This window comes from Netta rufina (genome assembly GCF_964035555.1).
Source record: "Netta rufina genome assembly, chromosome: 2".
NCBI classification, from domain to species: domain Eukaryota; kingdom Metazoa; phylum Chordata; class Aves; order Anseriformes; family Anatidae; genus Netta; species Netta rufina.
Genome location: NC_140124.1, coordinates 149,142,545 through 149,161,665, shown reverse-complemented (window position 1 = coordinate 149,161,665; position 19,121 = coordinate 149,142,545).

Sequence of the window (19,121 nt, the reverse complement as noted above, 5' to 3'; positions counted from 1 at the left end):
AAGTACTTGTTGTATACATGCCACTCAAAGCAAAATGATACATCCAGTGAATTGACACAGTCAGTAAACCTAGGCTGTAAAATAAATACAGTGAGCACCACTATGAATGAAAAGAAAAGGACTTTTACATGGGATAATCATAGCTGTGGGCTATAACAAACCTCCTAAAACATAACTGCCCAAATAACATTTGATTGTGTCTTAGTCTCACAATACCCTTTGTATTGTGTTTTCCTACGTGAAAAGAATGACCGAACTTCACATACCTGCTGAAATAAAACAACCAAATATAAAATAAGCACCCTTTAAAACAAAGAATTCCTTTCATTTCTTATCAGATGTGGTGTGATAAACCTAAATGTTAACAGAGTTGTCAATACATTTGAAATAGATTCAGAGAGATTTTAAGTCCCCTTGCAACTTGGTCTTACTTTGAAAGATATGATCGATTACTTTCTTCTCAGCGGATGAATGTATTTGAAGAAAGTCCCTTGGTTAAATCTTGAACAGACTGTAAACTGCTCAGAAGTGATTTTCTTTTCAGATCCCCATGATATCTGTCAGCAGTGACCAACTGTTGACTTCATTGTTGTAACTTCTGTGGAGAGCTCCCAGGAAAAAAAAGACCTTCACAGAAGCCTCATTTTGGTGTGCTACGACAAGGGTTGCTGACAGTATTGGTCCAATGTTCGGGTGGCTTCTTAACTTTCAACATAAAATGTTTGTGCCAAATTCCTTTCTAGGACCTCACTGTTGCCAAAGATCTTCCCCCCCCCAAAAAACAACAAACCAAACCAAAACAAAACAAAACAAAATAAAAAATAAAAAAGTACTCGTTCTCTGTCAGAGAGAAACAGCTTACATGCTTGTCTTACTGCAGTCAAGATCTCTTATGCTCCAGTCTAGAGATGTTTCACTTTATTGCTTTGAAATATAGTAAATTCAAAACAACAGTTGGTAAAACAGACTGGATTGTGTATGCCATCCATAAGGGGAAGATGGCAATACCCCTAGCTAAAGGTGAAAAGAACTTCAGTGAAATTCCTGCGCCTCTATAAAGATTTTCCTTTCAAAAGAAGATGAAAGATGTGGAAAAACGTGGACAAGGAGGCTCAGTCTGGCCTGGATTGATTGACTTTGAAGCACCGGTCTCTGAACCACTTACTACAATTAGCACATCTCATTCCTCATTAATATTGGTCCCAGCTGGTTCAAGCCCTGTGTGTATGGTTCATCTGGCACCCTGATGAGATAAGTGGAGGAACATAAATACAACAGAAGTTATGCCATCAAAATAAACTGTATCTTCAGTATAAGAAAATAACTACTTTACATACACACACATTCAATTTCTCTTTCTGTAACAATTAATATCTCAACACCCTGGGAGAAAAAGAAAGGAAAGGAAAGGAAAGGAAAGGAAAGGAAAGGAAAGGAAAGGAAAGGAAAGGAAAGGAAAGGAAAGGAAAGGAAAGGAAAGGAAAGGAAAGGAAAGGAAAGGAAAGGAAAGGAAAGGAAAGGAAAGGAAAGGAAAGGAAAGGAAAGGAAAGGAAAAAGCTAATAGATATGACACAGTACTAGGGAGGATTAAAATAAAGGACAAGAGGAAAAACAGTTCTAGCTCAGCACAGAAGTTTGTTCTATTTCTTATTTTTCCTTTGGGAAATTGTTGACTTTATTTCTGTTAAAATAAAAATATATTAAGTCAGATAAATGTATAAATACAAAACTTTGGAATTGATAGTCTCAGTATATAGTGTTTTCCATCCAGGGATGTCTACATGCTTTAGAAGATTAGATTAGATTCTAATGCATTTGAGAGTGTTACCTGCCTCATTTAAAAAAAAAAAAATAGGAACAAAGGAAAAATTATTATATATTTTTGCTGCTGTCATAAAACAAATGTGTATCAAAGTTTGAGCCAAAACTGCAAAATCTTGACCTCTATTTCTGAGGGATGTTATGCTCAACTCCATTGACTCTTAGCATTATAAACACTTTCTTTTCATAGACTAAATCATACACATGCATATTGATAAAAACATGTTAAACAAGTTATTTGTTTCTTTAGGAAGCCAATGTTTTGACTGATCTAAACAATTGCTCTGTAAAAGCCCTAAAATAGGTTTGTTTTATCAACTTCTCTCTTTTTGAAACAGAAACAGGGAAGAGAACATCTCTTCATTAAGTTGACAGCCACTGCAACCCTCAAGTCTTCAAAACAGCCAAGATTTCCATTTCTGTAAATTAGCGAAGTGGCACCTGTGCACATTCACTCATTTTTCACAGAGGCCCGTTAAATAGTGACTGCACTGATGAGTTTATAATACCTGCACTTCCTGCAGGTGATGTCTCTTCTTGACAGGTATCCTTGCTTAGAGTGTTTCTCTGGCAGAACCTGGGGCCCAGGGAGCAGTGCACCCTGCTAAAAATGTGAGAAAGCAATGACTTCTGGAGCTGTTTAAAAGACTTATTATGGGAAGGGAATTGTTATTCCAAGCAAAATCGTGTGTATTGAAAAAACTCAAATCTTCATAAGTCTGTGTTCAGCGAACTTGACAGGCTGTCAGGGCATTTGTCCTGGGGCAAATAGTCATACTGTCATCCCAAGGGATCCCTGCTCTCCAGAAATGTATCTAGAATACCTCAGTGGATGAATCACTCTTCTGGTAAAAGCAATCCTGTGTGTACTATTAAGAAGGAAAATAGGACCCAGAGTGAATTTAGCAGATCTTTAGCAGGAGTTGAGTAATGTGGCCAAGCCCCAAACTTTAGCAACACATGCTGCTCTGCCCTCCCAGCACTCATAAACAAAGTGTTTCCTTGCTGCTTTCCAGCCAGTTCACTTCCTTTCTAATCCCAGGAAGTCACTGCCCACCCTTAAAGGCTGAAAGATACATTTTAATCAAGCGGGCAACCAAACAGTAGCATAATTTTACTTAAAGCGCACACCAGGCCACACTTTAGAGCTATTTGGGGAAGAAACTAACCACAGCTTGGCAGCTCCCCTTACAGGGTTCAGACTGGGTGGTCATTAAAGCCAGGGACAATGTAGTCAATTCAGACAGATGGCCGCTAAGTCAGCCCAGCACGTTCAGGGAATTCAGCCCTGCCAATATCCAGGACACCAGAAAAGAAGATGTACACCTTTGACTCCCTGTGTCTCTGATCAGTCCAGACCTGCAGGAAGAAAAAAATGTATTTTTCCTCTTCAGTAGCTCACCTGGGTAACAAAAAGCATCACCAAAAAAAAAAAAAAAATGCAGTTCAGGCTGAACAGATATGTTTGTTTGTTTGTTTGTTTTCTAACAAAATGTGTGTGTTTGTTTGTGCACATGTGATCTGAGACTGTTAATGAAAAATATTTTGACATTTGAAAATTCTCCCCACATTTTTTTGGCCTTAATAACGTTAGTTGAAATCAACCTGTATTCACAATTAGCTTAACAACTCAATTTTTGTGACTCCTTTTTTTTTTTTTTTTCTGTAACTTTTCCATCCTTCATTATCCATTCTACCCGCTCTACTCCCTAGTCCATATTTTTGGATATATTCACTGCGGTATATGTGCACAGTTCTTGGTATGTTAACTGATCACGGAGAGCTGGGACACCACTCTTACACATCTCAACAGCCATTTCAGAAGACAGAGAAGAGAGGAACTGGAGTTTGATCCCTTTAGGGCGTAGTGAGACCCAAATAATTTGGTGAAGAGGACAGTGATCACCAGAGGCCTGCTGAAGACATCTAATTGGAAGAAAGATGGTCTTTCATGCCTGCAGAAGGCATAAAATAGAAAAAGGAAAGGAAGAATCCACTTCACATTAAAGGAGGAACACCAAAATTTGAAAAGTGATTTAGCCAATGTTGAAAGCTAAAGTTTATCATTAATATCTAGCTTTGGTGCTTTGCTCCAAAGAGTCAGGAGAACATGAAAACATCATAAAACATGAAAACATGAGAACATGAAAACATCAGAAAGCACACTGCTTCCTACATTTCATTTCACCTTATTTCCTTCCTCCTCCTCTTTCTATTCTTTTAAGTGGCGAATACTTTATCTTCTACTGCATCCTCCAGATGATGTCCACTCACAAAGCAGAGGAAAGAACAGAAAAATATAAAAGATTCAGATGTGCTTTATAGCCACGATCTGACAAAGACAGAGAAAGATGGGACAAAGTCCCCATCATACTTTGTCCTTTCATGCATGTCATCTCAAGGTCAATAACTCCCACTACTTGCTAGCTGTAGTCACTGAAATTAAAATGAGTAGTCTTTGGGTCCCTTTAACTATCACAGAGGGAGACCCAAACCTCTTTAACCATAAAGATAACATCTGCCTCAAAAATGAAAGGCCAGAGAAAAATGCCCAGACAAAATCATTTGCCTAAAGCACATAAAGCATTAGACTGCTCATGAAACACAAAAGACATGCATGCAACAGAAAAACCTGTAACAGAAATTCAAAAAACCTGAAAACACTGGATTTTTGATATCTACATTCTCCATGTTATATATCATTAAAGATCTGTTAAAAAAAAAAAAATCTGCTAAAAAAAATTAAAAAAAAAAAAAAAGTATCTGTAACATACCTAGAAATGTCACAATTTTACCAAGGTCACTTGGAAAGTTAGCAAAAAGAGGTCATGTTTCCAATCAGATTAATATAATAACGTGCCCAGCAGTAGATTTCGTTAATTTTAACAGTAATTTTTAATACTTGTAATGCACTACATTGCTCAATAGGATTTCTAAGCCTTCTCAGAGTTTATTAGTCTGCCTTTATAAACCAAATGTCAGCTTTATCAAAGCCAGACATTAATTACTAGTGATGGGCGAACCTCAAAAGGTTCAGAGGTTTGGTTTAGTTTGACTAGACAGGCATAAGACCAGCTGTTTTTGCAGATCATTTGGACGACAGATTTTAACTCCTGATTCCACAAATGTTGCACACTTATTGAAATGTAAGCAGCCAGACAGAGCCCACTGTGTTTGAGGAGACTACCAATGTGCATTCAGCTCAGCAAATGTGGTACAGCCTGACTCCAGGACTGCAATGCCAGTGTTAGGCTGCAACACTGCAAACTTCCTCATTCAATGAATGGTGCAAAGGATGTAATAGGATAGTGCACTGTAACAAAACATTTATAAGGTGTTAGTAGTACAAATGTAAAAAAGAAAGGAAAAGGCAAGGGAAATCAAGGAGAAAAAAATGAGAGAAGATGATTTTAGGATATGATGACTTATTATACTAATGAGGAGTCATATAAATGTCTCAGGACAGGTCTGTAGAGATGTGTACAGGCTAAATGACACATTAGAGGCCATAAACCTGTAAGCCTGAACCCAAATCAATATATTTGCAAGTGTTGTGCTTGAGCTAAGTAGCCCAGCCTCTTAACAGGGTTTATTGGCTCAAGCAGAGTGACTTATTGCTTGAACAGCGTATGCCAACATAGTTATATGGCTTCTGGGCTGAAGCTGGTAATAATACTGGGTGTGACTGCATACATCCATGAAAACAGGCCTGAGGGGAGACATGTGAGGGGCTGAGGTTTTGCCTGGAATTACGATTACTTACAAGAAAATGGGAAAGGTTTTTTGTTTGTTTGTTTATTTCTGTGCTTCTGTGTGTAAGCAGGAGAGATTTACTATATGTCAGAGATACAGCGAGAAAACCTGTGAATATGTAAAACAAGCAACAGTAGGATTTCATTAAGTAGTGTTTTTGAATGTCCCTCAATAGTCCTTCAGAGCACAGTTATAGTGCTGTTTGCTTTCCTTAAAAAAAAAAAAAAAAAAAAAAAAAAGTTATTGTTCTACTTAGATATCTTCAGTACCACTTGTGGGACAAACTTGCCAGCTCAGATTTCTTTGGACAAAAGAGTGTTTGGATTATAAATACTAGAAGTGTGAAGTACTATTCTCAATCTGATATCCTTACCAGGTGGAAGTTGTTGCTAACCACAGGATGTGGCAGACTCTGGATGCTGAGTTTCTAAATGGCACGCCAGTATCACAGGGACCAGGTCTAGGTTAGATTTCACTGCTTTGTGCGGTTGTCAGCTGATGTCATTCAAGGCCACTAGGGTTATTGAAAAATGTCTTTTAAGAGCTCTTTTTGTTAGTATTCTCTCAGAACATGTTATCATGAGTGAACACACAAACATTAGTTAAGATTTAGTAGGCTTTTTAGGCTCAGGGGATGTTTTGCAATAAATGGACATCTTTCAGATCATGGTCTACATCATAAAAAGGCTAAAGCAACTAAATCTTATAGAAATGTGATAATACTTACCCTAGTCCCCCTCTTTAAAAAAATAAAAGCAATTAAAAAAAATAACAACAACAACAACTACAAAACACAGAACTTAAATTAACCCTTCATTGGCTTTTCTCTAGTCATGGATTCCTGGCAACACTGAATCATTTTTGATGATGAAGTTGTTCAGGTGTCCCATGTACCATGGCCATGCTAATGAGCAACTTAAATCCAATTCCTTCCAAGATGATCAGGAAGATGATCATTTGGGACATATTGGCACATTTATCAGATTGAAGGACTTGATCATCGGTGGCTCTCAGAGCATGTATTAACAGACCAGCCTCTACAAAGAACAGAAGTGAGAAATAACTGCTGTCCCATGAGACAGCTCAGTGCTTACAGCCAGAGACATCAGAGATCCTTCTGCAGTTCTGCCTAAGGGTGATTCAGGCTAACACCTCTCTCCTTGCCCTAGAGCACTCTGGTATGGATACCATGCTTAGCTGTGCTCCTGTGTGGTCCATCACCTGAAGAATTTTTAAATACTGTATGCAGAGTTTGTAGAAGTAAAAGTTCCCAACACATAGCCTCCTCTTTATAGGCTTTTAAGGTAGTCTTCTCCAGGAGGGGTGATTTCAAGCCCACAGCAGAAGCCACCGAATCCTCCTTAATCTAAGAGAGTGCTCATTTCAGTGTTGCCATTGCACACAGAGGGGAATATGTGGGCACCTGTCAGTTGTAGTCAAGGAAAGAGGGACCGAGACCATCTCTATTTTAAAAAGAAACAGTTACCTTCCCCCGGGGGATGGTTTCAGACTATAAATCCTCCATGAAGAGAGCTGCCCAGGTCCTACAGTTCCTATGAGGATGCACTTCCTCAGTGCAACAGCTTTTAAGAAAATTCCTGAGATTCTTCTAACTTTCCTCATCCATTGCATGGAGTACATAAAGTCAAAGACTTTCAAAGCATTCTCATGGGGAAAACCAGGCATCAGAAAACTGGCAAGAATGACACTTTGCATAAAGCTCCACTGCACACTTGGGCCTAAGTAATCTTTCTGGTTTGGTAAAGTAATGGCAAAGCAAAAATCTGAATCTAGTTCTACCACATCCTAGGCCAACACTATATCCCACTGCATCAACTGCAGGAGTAGGTAAAGATCAGCAGTGGATCTCTACACATTTGCTAATTGTCGTTTCTACACATGTGTGGGGATAGTCAGTAGTGGAGAAAACATGGGTTTAGATTGACCTTAAGTTCAGTCAAGTCCAGCTATGCCTATGTTCTCAAGTAAACACAGTGGCAGATGTTTTAAGCAACTGTGTTAAAAACAGAGTCGGACGTTAGTGTCATTATAGCAGTAACAGCAGCAGAAAGTGCAAGGGTGTATGGCATTATAGCCATAATGAAAACAGCAGTCAATGGCGGAGCAGATGTGATTGTAATCATATCAGAGACAGAGACAGCCAATGTGAGGCAGGTGAAACTTCAATTGTAATTGAGGCATCTATGTGATGGAAGCTGCTGCTGCAAAGCTGTCAAGGCAGATGGTGCTGTGACCGGAGCAGATCTGCAACAGGAACTGCAGCTGCAGCATATGCTGCAGCTATCACAGAGATAATGGGCACACACTCAGCAGGTGGGTGCTTGGTGTTTAAGTTGCAGTTGTGAGTTCTCTTTGCTTTCTGAATTGCTAGTGGTCACCACTTGCTGAACAAAGCAAGAGTTTTTGCCTTTACACAGTAATTTCCTCAAATCTTTGATAACTATATAATCATATCAATTCGCTAAATTATTTGACTCTGAGGTTTTAAGGTCAGAAGTCACCTTTCAGTCACAAGCAGTGACTGAAAGCTCTGAACTGATGATAGTTGTGGTCACAATTTTCACCTCCTTAACTGGGAATTATTTTATTCATCAGCCATCTCTATCTCCTGTCTGCTGAAGGGGAAGGTGACTGTGAAATTCTTGCAAACGATCTCTAAAGATTGTGTTGCTCCAATGATTTCACCAATTGAACATCTCTGTCTCCAGCCTGAGTCCTCTCTCAACATTGTGACAGTCCTGCTTTGTGTTTGGACAGGGATTTTTATTTTATTTTATTTTATTTTATTTTATTTTATTTTATTTTATTTTATTTTATTTTATTTTATTTATTTTCCTCCAGAGTCCAGAGAAGTAATAGAAATCATGAAAACATTTTCCAAACATCACACACACACACACAAAAAAAAAAAAAAAGGGAAAAAAAAAAGAGCATAGGATTTTATCATAAGGTAAGTATCTTATCATCTGTTTAGAAGACAAGCTTGAATACTGAAATCTAAAGATTTGTGAAATTGGAAGGTAAACAAAAAATAATGTTCGCAAGGAGCCTTGAGATCTTGGAGAAGGATTAGTAAATATTATATTAATTGACAGTTACAAAGACATAAAAAGGCCTTGTTCAGTTACAGAGGAGATTCTTAGGTTTCTTTGGGGGAAAAGAAAAAAAAAAAAGTTTTCATTCACTATTCATTAGCACTATTTGAATATTTCTTTAAGTTATTTGCAGTTTATTCTAGACAAACATTTCTGAACTGTATGTGCAGATGATGAAGACAGGATCTTAGCCCCTGAGAAATTTGAGTCCTCCTAGTTACAGCATGATAATTGATATGACAAGCTCCAAATTTCTTCCTTTTTCTGTTTCTTTTCCCCTCCTTTCTAACTGTAATTTCTATTCAACTGAAATCTTAAATATCCTGCCCTGACCTTTCTTAAAAGGAATTTAATTACCTGCATAGTTTACATAAATTATATGGCCTGTTTGTCTAAGATTAATCCTATACAGAGATCAATAAAGCCATGGAGCATCAGGATAAAATAGCTTCTTGCAAATGCCACCAAAGGTCACAAAAATCTTTCTGGAAAGGGGGCAAGAGACGTGGTGTGACACATTCCTGTTGTCAGTCCAGTATATGTCATTGATGCTGCCTCTGCAACCACTCAGGGATGATTTATCAGCTGTTAGAGGACATTGGGTACAAATGCACTGTAAGAACAAGCTGAGTGAAATTAATTGAATACGGTGATGACTACAATTCATCATTCTCAAAAAATTACTCAAAAAGTGTGAGAACCATGATACATTAACCATATAGCACAGATAAACTGCTTTTCATATCAGTCTTTGGGAACAAGCTCAGGCTGCCACAAATGCCATGCCAGTTTCCATGCTGAAAAGACATCTCGTACTCTGTGTTTATGAGATGGAGAGGACATGAAGAGTATGCTTAGCCAGGAGACTCATTAAATATGACATGTCTGCAGCTCAGCAGAGCTGTTTTCTATGTGCCCTACATGTTCAACAGCAAACCTGAGTTCATTCTCACATTAGCTTAACAGAATTAATACAGTGAAAGCACTACACAGTCAACTTTTCCAGGCTCATCAAGGCTAAATGGTGTGTCAGGAAAAGTTTTTCCCATGTCAAAAAGAAGTCAGGTAGAGAAAACAGAGAAGAGGGAAACAGCCAATATTCTGCCTATTAGAGCACTGATGTAAAAAATCTGCCAGTGCTTTACTATGCCTGACTCAAACCATAGAATCCAATCTCAGTTTCCCACTGAGAGAACCTCTGATCTTGATGATGAATAATCATATTCAGGATCCTTACGGGATATAAGCACCAGGTAGAAAATCTTTTATTAATATTGCTGGTGTGAGGGCAGATTTTCTCAAGTGTTCACCATCCAGAAGCTTCCACTGTAAAAAGTTTTGAAAGAGACCAGAACACAGCATACACAGTTGTTATAACTTCTAGTCAATTAGCTCAATGCCAAAATAGGAGCTGAGCCTTTATGAAAATCAGATCCTCACTGTGTTGACCAGATTTTATTTTATATACATATATATTTAATCTGCCCTAGGTAGACAGCAATTTTAACTTGATTTTGAGAGGCACAGGTCACATTTGTTCCCTCAGAAAGAGAAAAAAAAAAAAAAAGCAGACAAAGTGATATCCTAATCTGTAAAAATGTCATGGAGGTCTCTGGTGAGAACCATATTTTGGATCACAGTGTGAACTTCTTTCTCAGCTCTACTTGGGATAAACTTCTACTGGGAAGTGGGTTTTACCAGTCTTGTCTCCAGGGCATATATTGCTGGAACTGTATAAATGTAGATTATAAACCAGTTGGGAAAGTTCATTTTATTGCATTTCTACATGACATAGAACAACAGTACTTGACCAGGGACTTCTGTTACACAAATCAGTACAACATGCAATTTCATACATAGGAAGATGACTTGAAGCCATACAATCTGGATTTTCAGAGTATGTTGGATTCAGGCCCTTGGTTTGATCCACTATGGAGGGGAGGCTCAGAAGCTGAATCTGAAGTGGCATAAAACTTGGATGTTTAAAATGGCCCCAAAAGCCCAGCAGTGTTTTGATGTGGAATTATGCTCTGAACAACATTAACAATATTAACAATCTTTTAATTACTGTGCAAGCTTCTTTCGGCAAGCCTGGAGTCAGAACACCATGCTGAGGGAGCATTCAAATGAAATGATACACTCAGGGTAATAAAATGCCCATTGTTTCTATGTCCTATAATAAAGCCTGGAAACCACAGATGAGATCAGGACCATATTTCACAGGGCATTGCATAAACAAACAGAATGAGACAGATCTTCCTTAGCTAACAGACTAAGTGAGACAGAGGCTTAAGAAGAAAAAGGGACTTGTCTCCCTTGCCCACTTTGGTGAGAAGCAGAGTCCAACTTTACCTTCTCATTCATGACTCTGAAGAGAGGACAGTATTGCCTGCAAGTACAAACTACAGCTCAATTGGACGTTTTTGGTTCCTATTATAATATGAGGCCTTCATGGGCAGCCTTTTTGTCTGACTTAGAGCCTGCGGGTGTCAGAAGAGTTCTGTTCCTTCTCATGAGCAGATATACACACTTGATCCATGGTTTTGCATTGTACCAATGGATATGCAGCTGCACCTGGCACCTTGGGTAGGGACACTAGGAAATTGTCTGCTAAGCATCTGGAAAGCAACAGGGGACAGTACTTGCTGGTGGCAGTTAAGACAGTTAACTAGTGGGAGTATTCTTGAGCTTTTCAACACTTTCTACTTGGTATTACACAGGCAGCGTGGGTTAAGCTGACCGTTAACATATCCACATACCTTTTGTGCTACTGCCAAACTCTTACTGGCATTGCCAAGCTTGCAGCGGACTACTAGCACTTGGGCTTCACAACAGGCCTCTTCATATGTCTACCATTTTTTGATATATTTTGTACCTGAGAACCTAGAGAGGTGGCAATTTAATTAATAACAGTCCATTTTAACACAGCACAAGACACAGGTTGCCAGCAGCTTGGAAATGAAGTGCCCTTCAACGTGTGCTCCTGTCCTAAAGCAGCCCAGTGGTTTGTCAGGCACCTCAGGCATGCCTTTGTCTTCAGTCTTGTCTCCAAAGGCTACATGGCAACCTTTGAAGTGTTTCTTTCCACTGCTTTTCAAGAGAGACTTTAGCTGTGTTTTTTTCTTTGAGGATGCGAGTTACGGGATAACACATCTCAGTGTCACTGAACAACATCATTGTTGTAAAAGTAGAACATAATAGGCATGCAGTTAGCCCTTGCCAAATTTATCTTTTCATCTCATCTGTCCCAGTAACTCAACTCCAGTTTTCTGCATTTTTTTTTTTAATTTACTTTTATTTTAGACTACCTGCAAAAAACTAACAATCAACACAGGGCAGCAAAATGTCTTGTCAACAGATTTTAGATGTAGTGCCACAGCAGGTGAATTTGTGAAGATATATCTACATTTATTTTGTTCCCTTAGGGACTATGTTATATACATGCTAATGTAAAAGACTCAGAAATGGTCCATAGAACCATGCTAAAGAATGTTTCCAATACAACTAAATTAAAAGTTTTGACTGTCTATGAAGAAGTGTTAGGATGGGGATACCGGTTTGTTCCTCCTTTAGGTCAGAAAATCATAACTGGTGATCATAAAACACTTTTTAAGTTATGAGATATGTGTTTCACAGGAAAAAACATGATAGAAAATAAAATTTACCAAATGATGCAAACTGAGTCACAACATTTAGTTACTTGTGCATGTTACTTCAGTGCAAATTTGTGCAAAACACCTGCTCAGCTCTGCCTCTTTAGGTATTTCAATATATTCTTGATTAATACATAATAATTAGAAAATTATTTATTCCTTTAAAAAGTATTGCAGATATTATCATTCTTGGTATACTATAAAATAAAATCAGTAGCTGTTGAGCGTAAAGCATATTTTACCATATCTAACTCTGAACACAAATTCTCATCATTCTTTCACCAACAATTTCAAATATTAGCCCAAGGCAAAACTGTTTTGGCATTCTCCTTTTACTGACCATTCCATGATATTTGGGTTTTAGTTCCTAGGACCTTCTATTTGTCTTTCCTTAAGGTGAAATTATTCCTTATGGAGGGTCTGTCGTGCTCCTCCTCTTCTTTCCAATGTCCTACATGCAATCCTAACTGATAACCAAGCACAGCAAATGTTTATGCAGAAAACTGAGACAAATCAGCACTGAAGCCATCACTGAGAACTGAGTGACCTTTGGCAGAGGAGTCCTGCTTCCAAGGTCCAGCAGGCAATGAGGATTAATTTTATGGTCTGGACAGAGTCCTGAATTCCAAGCATAGAAATTGAATGCTTGTAATAAGCTATTTACAGTTGCAGTTCTATTACTTTTATTGGTCCACAAGGACTCACAAACAATGCTGCACATTTTGGTCACCGTCTCCTAACACATTGTGTATTCACTATCTCCATAAATAGATGTTGCTTTTTGGACAGCATCCTCCATATCTCCCTTTGAAAACAAGGAGTCATTGGGCTATGAATTGCAAAAGCTGAGAGTTAAATACATACAGTGTCTCAGATCCAACATTGAGTAGTTACATTTGTGTCACCAGAAGAAAAGGAAATGTCGGGAGCTCCAAATGAACCACAGCAATGTTAGTGACACTTACTTATTTACAGAATGTCTAAAAGAGGAAAGTCCTATCAGAATTTAGAGGACAAAACATCCTGATGAAATCTCTTCATGCTGTTGCAGTTAAAGCCTTTCCTCAGAGCTGCTTGCTGGTACGTACATAACAGAGGGCTGATACTCAGCACATTTTCTCTTAGTATGCAGTTTTCATCCAATCCTCAAGGCCCAGACAAATCACTATGGGCAACTCATTCTGGGTGCATAGGGTATGTTGGCCTATGAGGTACAAGTCATTTTTCCTGCACTCACAGTCTAAAGGCTGAAGAGAACAAGACTGCAGGGGCTCAGGCTATTTGGGAGCCATGGCTACAGCTGATATTATAAACCTTAACTCCAGCAGGCACCAGCTTCCTATCATTTAGTTTCTGTTCCTCCCTGAATTTATAAAGTATTTCAAATGATCAGTACAGGCAGTACAGATTTATCAAGTATGAAGCAGGGAGGTTTCATATACCAGGAATGTCTTGGATTTGCAGCATTTCAGGCAGAAAATTCAGTCCATATTCTGTTCTTTGAAACAGTTTTCATGAATCAGCCACACAAAATGAATGATAGTATGTCTTGATATAAAAACATTAAGGTTAAGGCAAAAAATGAACAAGAGGGATTGCAGCAAGCACTTGCAGAAAAATCATAGAATAAATTAGAACAAAAATTGAAAAGATTCCTTTTTTTTTTTTTTTTTTTTTTCACACATTCTAAATAAATAACTGGAGACACTAAACAAGAATAATGGGGAAAGGGGTTATTATATATTGCAGTCCAAACTTGTGTGTCATTTGAGGCATTGGTGACATCAATATAATATCTTTTCAAATAACTACAAGAGTAAAGTAAAAAAAACCTGATGGGAAGAGGCAAGACCCTCAGTCAGTGTGTTTGAGGGGAACAGACGTATAATCCCATAGTCAATTATTAACCAAGGTCAATATTTATGGCACAGGGAACCATTTTAAGTGTACATTATTTATGTCGAGACTTATAATGAGCACTTCATGCTTGAGCAGAGAATGTATATACTAGGATAACTTTAATAAGAAAGCTGCCTGTCATAGGAAACAGGATGTATCTCCTCGGAAATGGCCTATATGTCTGTCTGTCTCTCATTCTTGCTCTGATTGAATCAGTCAATATTTTCCACCATTATAATTCACAGTCAGAAATATCCATCAGCTGGAAGTTGGCAGGAATAGAATTAGATGTTTTTAACTTTGGTTTTGAATCTCCTATTTATGCAAACTAAATCCAGACTGGATTTTTCTAGGAAAATGGTAATGTGACCCAAATTATGTGAGGAACTCCAGCTACCCATTCCACATGTCCAAACAGACAGAGGCGATTGCTGGGAACATTTTAATTCCTCAACTTGATGTAGTATCTGAATCACACTTCCATTTGCCTTGTAAATCCTTCCTCCTTACAGAGTATGAATCAAAGATAAGGTTGTGATAAAGACTCCTGAACTAGAAAATAACAGCTTTGCTGTAACAACTTCTGAAGAAACAAGTGGATGGGTTATATGACTGTAATATATGAGCTTTTGCTTTTGGGATTTGGCTTGTATTTCACACATTCATACAGTATCAGTCATTCACTGAAAGCCTGCTCTTTATGCTGTTGCTTTCACACACAGAAGAGTATCACAGCATGCTGAGTTAGGTTTTAAAGGAATTTCAGCCTATAAAGATGTTGAATAGCTTCTAATAGGATTTCCAAATATGCCTAAGCACACATCTTCTAATAGACACCTCTGAAAACTCCATAAAGCACCTTTGTGTACATTAAATTGGAAGTAAGTACATTTTTTGCACTTTTTCTTATGATTTTCATCTGGGGCTGGAGAGCTGTCAGTGTTCTGGACTCCTCAGTTGTCTTCCTTTGAAAATCCCGGTCTAAGACCTTATCCAATGCCAATAACATCAAAAAGAAGAAACCCAGCAAAGTGTTTTAGAAGCTGGTACTAACTAGCACTCTAAATCAGTCCAAAATATGTCAAGTGCTGGGTGATGTCTTCTATTGATCAAAAGGACAGGACAAGTCAAGTCAAGGAAACATGATCGGGAAAACAATAAAGCAAGACCAATGAATGTATCAAGCTTTTTCTTAGCTTGAATGACTACACTAAAATACACTGATGTCTAAGAGGCAACATCCGTGAGATAGTCCCTAGTCAAAGAGGAGATAGTGGTCTTTAGGGGAGCAATAAGAATGAATTTCCCTCCTCCCAATTCTCTTTGCTATCTAGAGTTTATTCATGTTCTTCTTAACATTAAGACTATACCCCATTAATCACTTTCTGACAAATCATACTTTGTTTATATAGCATGGTAGATGGGGAATTTTAAGGACCTGGCAAAGCAGTTGAACCTTCAGTGTAAAAGCTATGCATTGATACTCTCTGTTCACTGGCCTGTTGATGGAGTTAAACAGGATTTAATCCTGAAAGAGATAGAGAGGTTTTGGGGGTCTGCTTCTTGGATAGGGCCCTTCTCAAAAAGAGACAGCTAGATGGACATTCATTCCCGGAGGAAGCTTTTTCCCTAGGATGACTAAAGGCACCTTCTGCTCCAATGGAAGGCAGAGTGTTGTTGTTGTGCTGCTTATTTTTCTGTTGGATCTAAAAATCTGATGAAGAAAGAGCTTACTGGCATGATTTCTGAAAGCCACCCACACATCCCTGTAACTTAAATTTCTATTGCCTAACATAGAGGTAACATCTCCCAAGAGAAGGGGAGGAAGGGATTATGTTGCACAGTTACAAACATCTGCAGGGAAGGAAGCACACGAAGCCTGTATGTTTTATAGAAGGAGCCCAGAAGAGGAGGAAAAAGCAGCTCTTTTTTTTTTTTTTTGTCTAGAAGGAAGGATGTTCATGCTCCAGAGAGATGTGAGGAAGGGGATGTGAGGTCATCACTGCAAAAGGTGAGGTGAACTTGGGCTGAAAGTCACCAGATATGAACTGGAAAAGGAAGGAGGGAGTCCTGTTTTGGTATGACTCTTTCCTCACAAAGTGACCTAACTACAGGTTGTCCTGGAGATACGACTCTGTGTAAATGGCCTTTGGGCTGAACAACACTGCTGTGCATCAAAAAAATGGACAAAGAGAGAGTGTGTGTCAGGACAAAACAGCAGCCCCCCACCTCACTTCAGTATCTTTTCCTTGGAAGAGGCTTGTAGCAGGACAGACCAATTTGCACTCTTGCTTTTTTATTGTTTATGAATTAAAGTAGTTAATGAATTAAAAAAAAATGAAATAAAGTAAAATAAATAAAATAAAATAATAAATAAAATAAAATAAAATAAAATAAAATAAAATAAAATAAAATAAAATAAAATAAAATAAAATAAAATAAAATAAAATAAAATAAAATAAAATAAAATAAAATAAAATAAAATGTAAAATAAATAAAAGCTGATGCAAGCTGCTCTATTGCAGCTGTAAGAAAAATTACAGTGGTCCAGCTGGGCTGATGTGGAATCATAAGACAGCTGAAGACACAGTTAAAGAAACATAGTCCTTCGCAGCTGAGACTCCTAATGAAAAAAATATCGTGTGACAATCTCAGAGAACTGCTACTATGGAAAAGAGAAATCCTGGAAACAAGGGAAAGAGACTATTTGGGAGGTGTAAAATTCTCACAGTTAGCCAGAGAAAATAGTTGCATGTGCAAGAGAGCTAAAGTATCCTGGCTTCCTATGGGTTTGTGCCTGTGGTCACATTCATATTGGTCTGATCTGAAACAGATGCCAATTGGAGCTTTTATCAAAGCTGGGGAATTAAAAATCTCTGTCTCACAGAAGGATTCTCTCTCTTCCAGTAAAAGGATTAGCAGAGTCTTTGTGTCTCTCCTACCTGCTTGCTTGAGAGTTACAGGAATTTGTCACTTATGACACAGCTACTGTTTTCTTGTGATTGGAATGGGGAAAAAATGGGTTAAAATCATATTAGATGGAGGAAGAAAACACATGGTCCACTTTTTTAGGAAAAAAAAAAGAAAAAAGCTGAATATACAGCTGATGGGAAACATGCCTACTACGTAGCATATAACTTCTTTATCCCCTGAAGTGCCTTCCTAATTTGGAAGTTTTCTGTTATATAAGGACTGGGAGAGGAACGATTGTGCTCTGCAATAAGGACACTGAGGATATAAAGCTGGCAAAAACAAACCTGTTATTTTCAGCTACTCTCTAAAGAGTTCTGGATAAGAACAGTCCTGCAAGCTGCCTGCCTGGCCTACATAACAGGAGTTTCACTGGCTTGCATCAGCCATCCACTGGCTCTTATACTATCCAGGCCAGCATTATTGTATTACATTTAATAGGGCTCCTCATGTCATTCCAGCCTTGTTTCCGTTTTCTGATCCATGTGCTCTCCTTCCTTCCCATCACCAGCTCCATCTCAGCTGGTATATGCATACGTGCTCCTCTTCCCCCGTACCAGAAACCACTGTAGTACAGTGCTTATGATTACAAATCTTCTCATTAAAGCCAGACAGTCACTCAGCTGGATGCAAATTACTGACCTCCTCGATTTATGAATGTCAGACTTTTCAGGGTGGGAAGGGAGGGGGGAGCAAAGTGGAAAATGTTCCATTAAATGGTATCCATCAATCCTATTGCATTTATAAGCTAATAAAAAGGCTAAAATGAAGTTCATTGGGACTGTCTGGATCTCGTAGTACCAGCTGGTTCTATGAAATATTAATAGAAACAAGATATGTCTCTGTGTTACATACTGCTAGCTGAAAGGATGATACTGTTATTGATAAGTTACTGCTCTGACCATTCTTCTGAGTGGCATTTTCAATTTCCTTTCTGGCTGTGTTAACTCTCCTGTCTCCATAACAAAACAAGGCTAAAAACACAGGCGATCTTTCTGCTGAAGAGTAAAGGCCCAGATTTTACAGAGTATCAAAAGATACTCAACTTCTGTGTGATACCTACTATTTTGAATCTTTTTCATCATCTACAGAGATTATTCTATTCCTGTGACTTAAACTTGTATCTTTGGCTTGAATCGGGAGAGGGAAATGTATCAGGAAAGGTCTTGAACCTGAACTCTGAATCCTGGATCAAAAGCTTCAGGCTGTGTTGAAGAGTTCGGACTGCAAGAGCACTATTTAGCAGTGCAGCAGAAGAGCTTGTATCAGTCTAGATGATGGAGGTTATCCCATAGTGGTGGCTGTTCAGTTCAAGTTCTTAGACTTTGAATTAGGAATAAATGCATGCTAAAAATCTGCAGCTTGCTAGTGTATCTAAGCAACCTTGACATTCACATATCAATGCGATTAACACAGCTGATACAGACAGATAGGAAAGCAACAGAGAAGACAAACAATAAACAGGCCTGCACTAATCTCAAAGATCTACAGATGGTCCTTTCAGGTTGCTTGAGCACTATACCATTAGAGGGAAGGAACATGTACCAAATGACGTCTGTCCGATGGATGAGCAGACCATTTCCATCCATGTTAATATCAATTAAGCACTTCTCACCAGCACTGAGAAACATCCTCATCTCATGTGGGCCAGCCAGCTGGACTGCTGTAGGTGGTCTCTACAATTACTGGGAAGTACAGTCTGTAAAGGAGAATGAAAGCAACTAATGGAGATCCCTGAGATTATCTGAGCAAGAGTTTCTACAAAGACAGAAAGATGCATCACAAAATTTTTGTTCTACTCTGTGTCTTTCTTCTCAAAATAGTAACCAGTCACAAACTTATAGGAACAGAATAAATGCACTGGAACATATCCTTTGGCAGAGCAAGGCAGATGCAATGATAAATTAGC